Genomic DNA, 10,346 nt, shown 5'->3' with positions numbered 1-10,346 from the left:
CTTTTCCCTTGAAGAGGAAAGGGTGATGCAGCAAAGTAGAGATAAGTATTTCCCTCAGTTTGAGAACCAAGGTATCAATCCAGTATTAGGTACATGCAAGTCTCTAATCTATGCACCTGCACAAACAATCAAACACTTGCACCCAATGCTATAAAGGGGTTGTCAATCCATTAATGGTCACTTGCAATGATGAGATCTGATAGAGATAGATATGAAAGATTACGAAAATGTAAAACAAAGTAAAAACAAATAAATTGCAACAAGGTATTTTTGGGTTTTTGGTTTTATAGATCTGAAAATAAATTGCAATTGTTTCATACTTTAGTATTCTCAAACCTTTTCAACTTTCACGCAATACATGAGCGTGAGCCATAGATATAACACTATAGGTGGAATAGAATATGGTGGTTGTGCCAAAGACAAAAGGAAGGAGAAAGTCCCACATCAACTAGGCGTATTAACGGGCTATGGAGATGCCCATCAATAGATATCAATGTGAGTGAGTGGGGATTGCCACGCAATGGATGCACTAGATCTATAAGTGTACGAAAGCTCAAAAAGAAACTAAGTGGGTGTGCATCCAACTCGCTTGCTCATGAAGACCTAGGGCAATTTGAGGAAGCCCGTCATTGGAATATACAAGCCAAGTTCTATAATAAAAAATTCTCACTAGTATATGAAAGTGACAAAATAGGAGACTCTCTATCATGAATGTCACGGTACTAATTTGAAGCACAAGTGTGGAAAAAAGGATAGTAACATTGTCCCTTCTTTCTTTTCTCTCATTTTTTGGTGGGCTTCTTTGGCCTCTTTTTTTATTTTGGGCTTCTTTGGCCTATTTTATTTTTTTATAAAGTCTGGAGACTCATCCCAACTTGTGAGGGAATCATACCTTCCACCATCATTTCCTCACATGGGACAAAGCTCTAATAATGATGATCATCACACTTTTATTTACTTACAACTCAAGAATTACAACTCAATTCTAGAACAAAGTATGACTCTATATGAATGCCTCCAGCGGTGTATCGGGATGTGCAATCATCAAAAGTGACACGTACAAAAATATGAACGGTGGCCTTGCCACAAATACTTTGTCAACTACATGATCATGCAAAGCAATATGACAATGATGAATCGTGTCATAATAAACGGAACGATGGAAGTTGCGTGGCAATATATCTTAGAATGGCTATGGAAATGCCATAATAGGTAGGTATGGTGGCTGTTTTGAGGAAGGTATATGGTGGGTTTAATGCACCAGCGAGAATTGTGCGGTACTAGATAGGCTAGAAATGGTGGAAGGGTGAGAGTGTGTATAATCCATGGACTCAACATTAGTCATAAAGAACTGATATACTTATTGCAAAAGTCTATAAGCCATTGAAACAAAGTTCTAAACGCATGCCCCTAGGGGAAGGTTTGGTAGGAGTTAACCATCGCGCGATCCCGACCTCCACACAAAGGATGGCAATAAAAAAAATCATGCTCCGACTTCATCACATAACGGTTCACCATACGTGCATGCTATGGGAATCACAAACTTTAACACAAGTATTTCTACCAATCCAAAATTACTCACTAGCATGACTCTAATATCACCATCTTTATATCTCAAAACAAAAGCAAAGAATCAAACTTCTCATAGTATTCAATGCGCTTTATTAGAAAGTTTTTATTATATCCCGCTTGGATGCCCATCATATTAGGACAAAATTCATAACTTAAGCAAATTAGCATGTTGTTTAGAGACTCTCAAAATAATACAAGTGGATCATGCGAGTTCGAACATTTCTATAAAATAAAACCACCGTCGTGCTCTAAAAAGATACTAGTGAAGCACTAGAGCAAATAGCCTAGCTCAAAAGATACAAGTGAAGCACATAGAGTATTCTAATAATTCACGATTCATGCGTGTCCCTCTCAAAAGGTGTGTACAAAAAGGATGATTGTGGCAAACCAAAAAGCAAAGACTCATATCATACAAGACGCTCCAAGCAAAGCACATATCATGTGGTTAATAAAAATATAGCCTCAGTAAATTTACCGATGGATTGAAGACGAAATAGGGGATGCCATCTGGGGCATCCCCAGGCTTAGATGCATGGTTGTCCTTGAATATTACCTTGGGGTGCCTTGGGCATCCCCAAGCTTAGGCTCTTGCCACTCTTTATTCCATAGTCCATCAAATCTTTACCCAAAATTTAAAAACTTCACAGCACAAAACTCAACAGAAAACTCATAAGTTTCGTTAGTATAAGAAAATAAATCAGCACTTTTGGTACTGTTGTAAACTCATTCTTTATTTATATTGGTGTATTCCAACTTTTCCATGGTTCATACCCCCCCCCCCGATACTACCAATAGATTCATAAAAATAAGCAAACAACACATAGAAAACATAATCTGTCAAAAACAGAACAGTCTGTAGGAATCTGTAAACTTAATTTACTTATGTAACTCCAAAAAAAATCTGAAAATTAGGACTACAGAGGCAATTCATATGTCAATCTTGTGTAGAAAATTCAGGATCTTGTCACGCTTCTGTGATTTCAAACAATTCTGTTACTGGACGCAAAAGTTTCTGTTTTTCAGCAAGATCAAATCAACGATATACCAAAGTATCCCAAAGGCTTTACTTGGCTCAAGCACTAATTAAACACACCAAAACACAATTACTACAGAGGTAATAATATGTATTTATTCAAGAATGGAAGCAAAAACAAAAAACATAAAAATAAATTTGAGTTGCCTCCCAACAAGCGCCATTGTTTAACGCCCCTAGCTAGGCATAAAACATAGATCTAGGTATTGTCATCTTTGGTGTGCAATCCATAAGTAGCCCTCATAATAGATTCATATGGCAACTTATTTTTCTTTCTAGGAAAGTGTTCCATGCCCTTCCTTAATGGAAATTGAAATCTAATGTTTCCCATTTCATGTCAATAATTTCACCAATCATTCTAAGGAAAGGTCTACCAAGAATATTAGGACATGTACCTTTTGAAGGAAATATGCCCTAGAGGCAATAGTGAAGTTGTTATTTTATATTTCCTTATTCATGATAAATGTTTATTATTCATGCTAGAATTTTATTAACCGAAAACTTGATACATGTGTGAATACATAGACAAAACTATGTGTCCCTAGTATGCCTCTACTAGACTAGCTCGTTGATCAAAGATGGTTAAGTTTCCTAGCCATGGACATGAGTTGTCATTTGATAAACGGGATCACCTCATTAGTGCAATGATGTGATGGACAAGACCCATCCGTTAGCTTAGCATAATGATCATTCATTTTTATTGTTACTGCTTTCTTCGTGTCAAATATATATTCCTCCGACTATGAGATTATGCAACTCCCAGATACCGGAGGAATGCCTTGTGTGCTATCAAACATCACAACATAACTGTGTGATTATAAAGATGCTCTAAAGGTATCTCCGAAGGTGTTTGCTGGGTTGGCATAGATCGAGATTAGGATTTGTCACTCTGAGTATCGGAGAGATATCTTTGGGCTCGGTAATGCACATCATATGAAGCCTTGCAAGCATTGTGAATAATGAGTTAGTTAAGGGATGATGCACTACGGGACGAGTAAAGAGACTTGCCGGTAACGAGATTGAACTAGGTATGAGGATACCGATGATCGAATCTCGGGCAAATAACATACCGATGGCAAAGGGAATAACATATGTTGACATTGCGGTTCGACCGATAAATATCTTTGTAGAATATGTGGGAACCAATATGAGCATCCAGGTTCCACTATTGGTTATTGACCGGAGAGGTGTCTTGGTCATGTCTACATAGTTCTCGAACCCGTAGGGTCCACATGCTTTACGTTTGATGATGATATGTATTATATGAGTTATGTGTTTTGGTAACCGAAGATTGTTCGGAGTCCCGGATGAGATCACGGACATGATGAGGAGTCTCGAAATGGTTGAGAAGTAAAGATTGATATATTGGACGATGATATTTGTACACCAGAATGGTTTCGGAAAGGTCCAGGTATTTTTCAGAGTACCCGGAGGTTACCGGACCCCCCGGGGAATTATTGGGCCTACATGGGCCATAGGGGACACTACAAAAAAATACACATCCGTGACATTTTGGGCCGAACAAAATTTTTCTGTCATACTTATGACACTTCTATGACAATAATTGTGACAAAACCCGGTATCATCATAGATGTGGTGGGCTCCCACTTCTATGACAAAAAATCATGACAGAAAATGGGCTTTTTGTCCTGGGCGGGCCAGAGACGCAGCTACATGACATTCTTTGGGCCGTCCATGACGGAAAAAACCATGGTAGAAGCGAGGGCGAGGAAAATATCGGGGTGTTCCTGGTTATGGTGGGTGGTCGGGGCCGAGCGATGCACGGAGGTTTGCACGTTTCTCTTGTACACGCACGCGCGTGGGTGCGAGGCGTTGGGCTCTAACTGAACCCGAGCAAGGCGTTCGCCTACTGAACCCAAGCGATTGCACTGCAGGCTATGTGTTACTGAACCCGAGCGATCGATCGATGGCTGTTAACTGAACCTGACCTAGCGGTTCCTTCACTACTGCTACTAACTGAAGCCGATCGATGCTGCCTTTGGATGAATAGTGAGCGTTGCTGGGGGGTTTGGATGAACAGTTCCTGGTGGGGGTGGATGAATAGACCCCGTGGTGTTGCCTCTGGATGAACAGGACCCCGATCGAGCCAGTTGGGGCTGGATGAACAGGACCCCGTGGAGGGCTGGATGAATAGGACGACCCCGTGGAGGGCTGGTTGAACTGTAGCCGGTGGAGGGTTGGATGAACAGTAGCTCGTGGAGGGGTGGTTGAACAGGAGCCCGTGGAGAGGGCTGGTTGAATAGTAGCCGGTGGAGTAGCGCACGGTGGAGGCTGGATGAACAGGAGCCCGTGGATGAGCAGTCGCAGGTGGAGGCTGGAGGAGGTCGACGGTGGATGAACAGTAGCCCGTGGAGGCTAGAGTAGGTCGACGGTGGAGATGAACAGTATCCCGTGGAGTCCTGTTCTACGGTACACCACACCCCTCCTAATGAACAGGACCCCCGTCTCGACCGTAGCGCTCCAACGCAAGTCTATTTCCTCCGTTTTGCGGTACGCCACACCCCTCCCGATCAACAGGACCCCGTTTCGACCGTAGGAGGTACAATAGAAGTCCGTTTCCTCCGTTTTGCGGTACGTGAAACCCCTCCCGATGATTAGGATCCCGTTTTGAACGTGACCGGTCGAACACAAGGCCGTTTCCTCGGTTCTGTGGTATGCCAGGCCTCGTTTCCATCGGCTGTTCCGTCCAAGCCCTCCCGATGAACACGACGACGCATTCCATTCCGACCCAGCCGGTTGGCTCCCCATGAACACGACGACGATGCTGTTTCTCCATTCCGACCTAGCCATGTACACGAGCCCTGGCCGTACGTATGCGCGAGTAGGCGTTCGAGACCCCGCTCGTATGTACGTACGTGGCCATATTTTTTTCTTGCACACTGGACGATGTCCGTACGTGTACATGCTATGTGCACGCCTCTACTACGACATGTGCGCGCCTCTACATCCACCAGTATGTACGTACACATTCGCGACCAGAATAAAAATGCTACGTACGCTCCGACTAGGTGGGTCTTGACTGTCAGGCACTTCCTTGCGTGTGAAAATGTAGCTGGTGGGTCCCAGCAGTCAGGGGGGCAAATTGTTTTTTTGCCCGGACGCACTTCCTTGCGTGTGAAGATGTAGCTGGTGGGTCCCAGCAGTCAGGGGGGAAATGTTTTTTTTCGTGAAATACGATTGCCCGTCCGGTGGGTCCCTGCTGTCAGGTGGAGGAATCATTATTTTCCGCATAATAAGAAGGCACTTCCTTGATGCGGCCGTGGACCCAGCTGCCAGCCTCTCCACGTACAGTACTCTTCCGCTGGAAGTCAGTCGTTGACTACATTGACCACGCCGCGCCGAGAGCACCAAGGTGGTGGATGACGGTGAGGCCTAGGAAGGGGACGACGCGGAGCCGGGGAAGACGCGACTGTGGATGCCCACACGAAGAGGAGTACGAGGGTTCACTGGTTCGGCTGCGGTGTGAGGCTGCCGTCGCCGCAGAATAACAGGGGGTGTGGGTGAGTAGAGGGATGGCCTGGCCAGCGGTGGGAGTAGTAGGGGGTGGTGAGGCCTCCGCGACATCACAGCCGGCCACGGAAGGCAGGAGCACGCGGCACGACCGGCGCTAGTTTGGGTGGCTGGAGCAAGAAGACCAGAGGTTGAAGAAGCACTACGGCCATTGGATGAACATCGTATGATAACTGGAGCTAGAATCGTTCATATTGACTAAGTTGACAAAGCCCTCCATCCCCGTCAACTTGGTAGGCCCACAAGTCAGCCTCCCACTATGCTTGGTTCCAGCTGGCAGGGGGAGTATTCATTTTTTGTGCGTAATAAGGAGGCACTTCCTTGTGTGCGAAGATAGCTGGTGGGTCCGACCTGTCAGCGGGGGGCACTTTTTCATGAAATATAGAGGCCCTTCCGGTGGGTCCCAGATGTCAGGTGGAGTAATCATTATTTTGCGCGTAATAAGGAGGCATTTCCTTGTGTGCGGCTGTGGACCCAGCTGTCAGCCTCTCCACGTACAGTCCACGTCCGATGGATGTCGTTCGTTGACCATGTTGACCAGGCTGTGCCAAGAGCGCCATGGCGGTGGACGACGGTGAGGCCTAGGAAGGGAACGACACGGAGCCGGGGAAGACTCGGCAATGGTTGCCCACGCGGTGGGGAGTACGAGGGTTTACTGGTCCGGTTGCTGTCGCCAGAAAATAACAGGAGGTGTGGGTGAGTAGAGGAATGGCCTGGCCACCAATGGAGTAGGGTGGGGCGGTGTGGCCTGTGCGGCAGCACAACCAGCCATGGGAGGCGGGAGCAGGCAGTCCCACCGGCGCTGGTTTGGGGGGCTGGAGCAAGAAGATCAGATATTGAAGAAGCAGCACGGCCGTTAGATTAACATCCAACGATCACTGCTGCTATAATCATTTGTGGACTAAGTTGACAAAGCCTTTCGTACACGTCAACCTAGTAGACCCACAAGTCAGCCTCCAAATCTGTCCCAAACAGCATACAACCCGAAATTTCTAACCAGATTCAAATTAATTTTAAACTAAATATACCATAATTTAAATTCAATGAAATTTTACCCGCACAAAAACAATGAAATTGAAAATATCAAAATCCGAAAGAAAAAAGTATTTTGGAACTAAGTGCATGTTTGGGACAGAGGACGGCACCGCAGCGAGCGAACCAAGGCGGAGGACGATGGTGAGGCCTCGGACGGGAACGAGCAGGAGCCGGGGAAGATGCATAGAGTTTTAGGGTGCGATGTGGCCACGATGCGTGCACGGCAGCACAACCAGCCGTGGGAGGCGGGAGCAGGCGGTCCTGTCGGTGCTCGTTTGGCTTTGGCAGCTCGAGGAAGAAGAGACTGAAGAAACACGACAGACATTGAATGTCAATCCAACGGTCAAGGTGAAGGAAATATGCCCTAGAGGCAATAATAAAGTTATTATTTATTTCCTCATATCATGATAAATGTTTATTATTCATGCTAGAATTGTATTAACCGGAAACATGATACACGTGTGAATACATAGACAAACATAAAGTCACTAGTATGCCTCTACTTGACTAGCTCATTAATCAAAGATGGTTATGTTTCCTAACCATAGACATGTGTTGTCATTTGATTAATGGGATCACATCATTAGGAGAATGATGTGATTGACATGACCCATTCCGTTAGCCTAGCACTTGATCGTTTAGTATGTTGTTATTGCTTTCTTCATGACTTATACAAAGTTCCTGCAACTATGAGATTGTGCAACTCACGTTTACCGGAAGAACACTTTGTGTGCTACCAAACGTCACAACGTAACTGGGTGATTATAAAGGTGCTCTACAGGTGTTTCCAAAGGTACATGTTGGGTTGGCATAATTCGAGATTAGGTTTTGTCACTCCGATTGTCGGAGAGGTATCTCTGGGCCCTCTCGGTAATACTCATCACCTAAGCCTTGCAAGCATTGTAACTAATGAGTTAGTTATAAGATGATGTGTTACAGAACGAGTAAATAGACTTGCCGGTAATGAGATTGAACTAGGTATTGGATACCGACGACCAAATCTCGGGCAAGTAACATACCGATGACAAAGGGAACAATGTATGTTGTTATGCGGTTTGACCGATAAAGATCTTCGTAGAATATGTAGGAACCAATATGGGCATCCAGGTTCCGCTATTGGTTATTGACCGAGAATAGTTCTAGGTCATGTCTACATAGTTCTCGAACCCGTAGGGTCCGCACGCTTAACGTTACGATGACAGTTTTATTATGAGTTTACAAGTTTTGATGTACCGAAGTTTGTTCGGAGTCCCGGTTGTGATCACGGACATGACGAGGAGTCTCGAAATGGTCGAGACATAAAGATTGATATATTGGACGACTATATTCGGACACCGGAAGTGTTCCGGGTGATTTCGGAGAAAATCGGAGTGCCGGAGGGTTACCGGACCCCCCCCGGAGAATTAATGGGCCACATGGGCCTTGGTGGGAAGAGAGAGGGGCGGCCAGGAAGGGCCGCGCGCCCCCTCTCCCTCTGGTCCGAATTGGACTAGGAGGGGGGGGGGGGGGGCGGCGCCCCCCTCTTTCCTTCCCCTCCTCTCCCCCTTCCTTCCCCTCCTAGTAGGAGTAGGAAAGGAGGAGTTCTACTCCTACTAGGAGGAGGACTCCTCCTCCTGGCGCGCCCAACAAGGGCCGGCCAGCCTCCCCCCTCCCTCCTTTATATACGGGGGCAGGGGGCACCCCATAGACACACAAGTTGATCTACGGATCGTTCCTTAGCCGTGTGCGGTGCCCCCCTCCACCATATTCCACCTCGGTCATATCGTCGCGGAGTTTAGGCAAAGCCCTGCGCCGGTAGAACATCATCATCGTCACCACGCCGTCGTGCTGACGGAACTCATCCCCGAAGCTTTGCTGGATCGGAGCCCGGGGATCGTCATCGAGCTGAACGTGTGCTGAAATCGGAGGTGCCGTACGTTCGATGCTTGGATCGGTCGGATCGTGAAGACGTACGACTACATCAACCGCGTTGTCATAACGCTTCCGCTTACGGTCTACGAGGGTACATGGACGAACACTCTCCCCTCTCATTGCTATGCATCACCATGATCTTGCGTGTGCGTAGGAATTTTATTGAAATTACTACGTTCCCCAACACAAGGTTGGCAGAGTCGTTTGTTGACTAAGCTGACACCAAGTAGCATACTTTTTTATATATATGAAGAAAAGAAAAACTGGGCTCGTTCGCCTGATAACATTCCCAAAACTGCGACCGTTCAATCTTGTGTCGCAACTAAAACTACGAGGAAAATGCGTTCGTCTGCCGTCCTCCTCCCAGGGAACGTTCGCCACACAAGTGACTAGCACCCTTGGTTTTCAACCAAGAGGTCTTGGGTTCGAATCCCGGGAACTCTCAATTTTGTCCTCCTTCCTTCCTCGCAAAAAAGGGAAAGAAAATCAAAGACTTGAGAAGGCGTACAGAACAAGCTAGTGTACCAGTAAAGAGATGTTGCTGAGTTTTAGAAAAAGAGAGGCGTGCTCCTGTAGCTGGTTCGAATCCAAACCTAGACTATGAATATATATGGTGCTATGCTACTCTGCAAGTAATGAAACTGACATATCCAACGTTCGCTTCTCCTCTTCTCTACTTACTCTGCCTAGCATCAGAAGCTCTGGCCGCAGCAACCATGTCCGCTGGCTGCTCGTCCACCTGCTCTTCAGTAGGCAACAACCATATATGCACCAAGTCGCCACCCGTACCATCGCCTGTGGGTCTCATCACACCCCCGCCGGCACGCGCACCGCAGCTGGCTGCTCATCACAACCGCTGCTGTTGGTGTGGTGCCACTGCTGCAAATCACGCAGAGTCATCCGTTGCGTCTCAACCACTATCCTCAACCCTGGCCAAGTCTTCTACAAATGTCCGAATCATGGGGTAATAATATGTTTAAGTGCTGTTCTGCTGCTTTCAGTTGCTGATTGTTTAATAGTTTAGTTGATGATCTTCCAATTTGATTCGTGCAGAAAAGGGAAGATTCGTGTGATTTGTATTTCTGGGAAGTTGCTGATGTGGAAGAATGCAACTATGCTGATTATTTGGTTAGCCAAGGAATCCCAATACTAGCAGGTTGGGGTGTTGGACAAGATGCATAGCAGAAGTTTAAAGATGCAGTTCCTCTGATCATGGCCAAGCAACAACTGCTGAACGACCTTGACAATAATGAGGAGATGAAAG

This window comes from Triticum aestivum, chromosome 2B, assembly GCF_018294505.1.
Source record: "Triticum aestivum cultivar Chinese Spring chromosome 2B, IWGSC CS RefSeq v2.1, whole genome shotgun sequence".
NCBI classification, from domain to species: Eukaryota; Viridiplantae; Streptophyta; class Magnoliopsida; order Poales; family Poaceae; genus Triticum; species Triticum aestivum.
Note: the sequence above shows the minus strand (reverse complement) of the source record.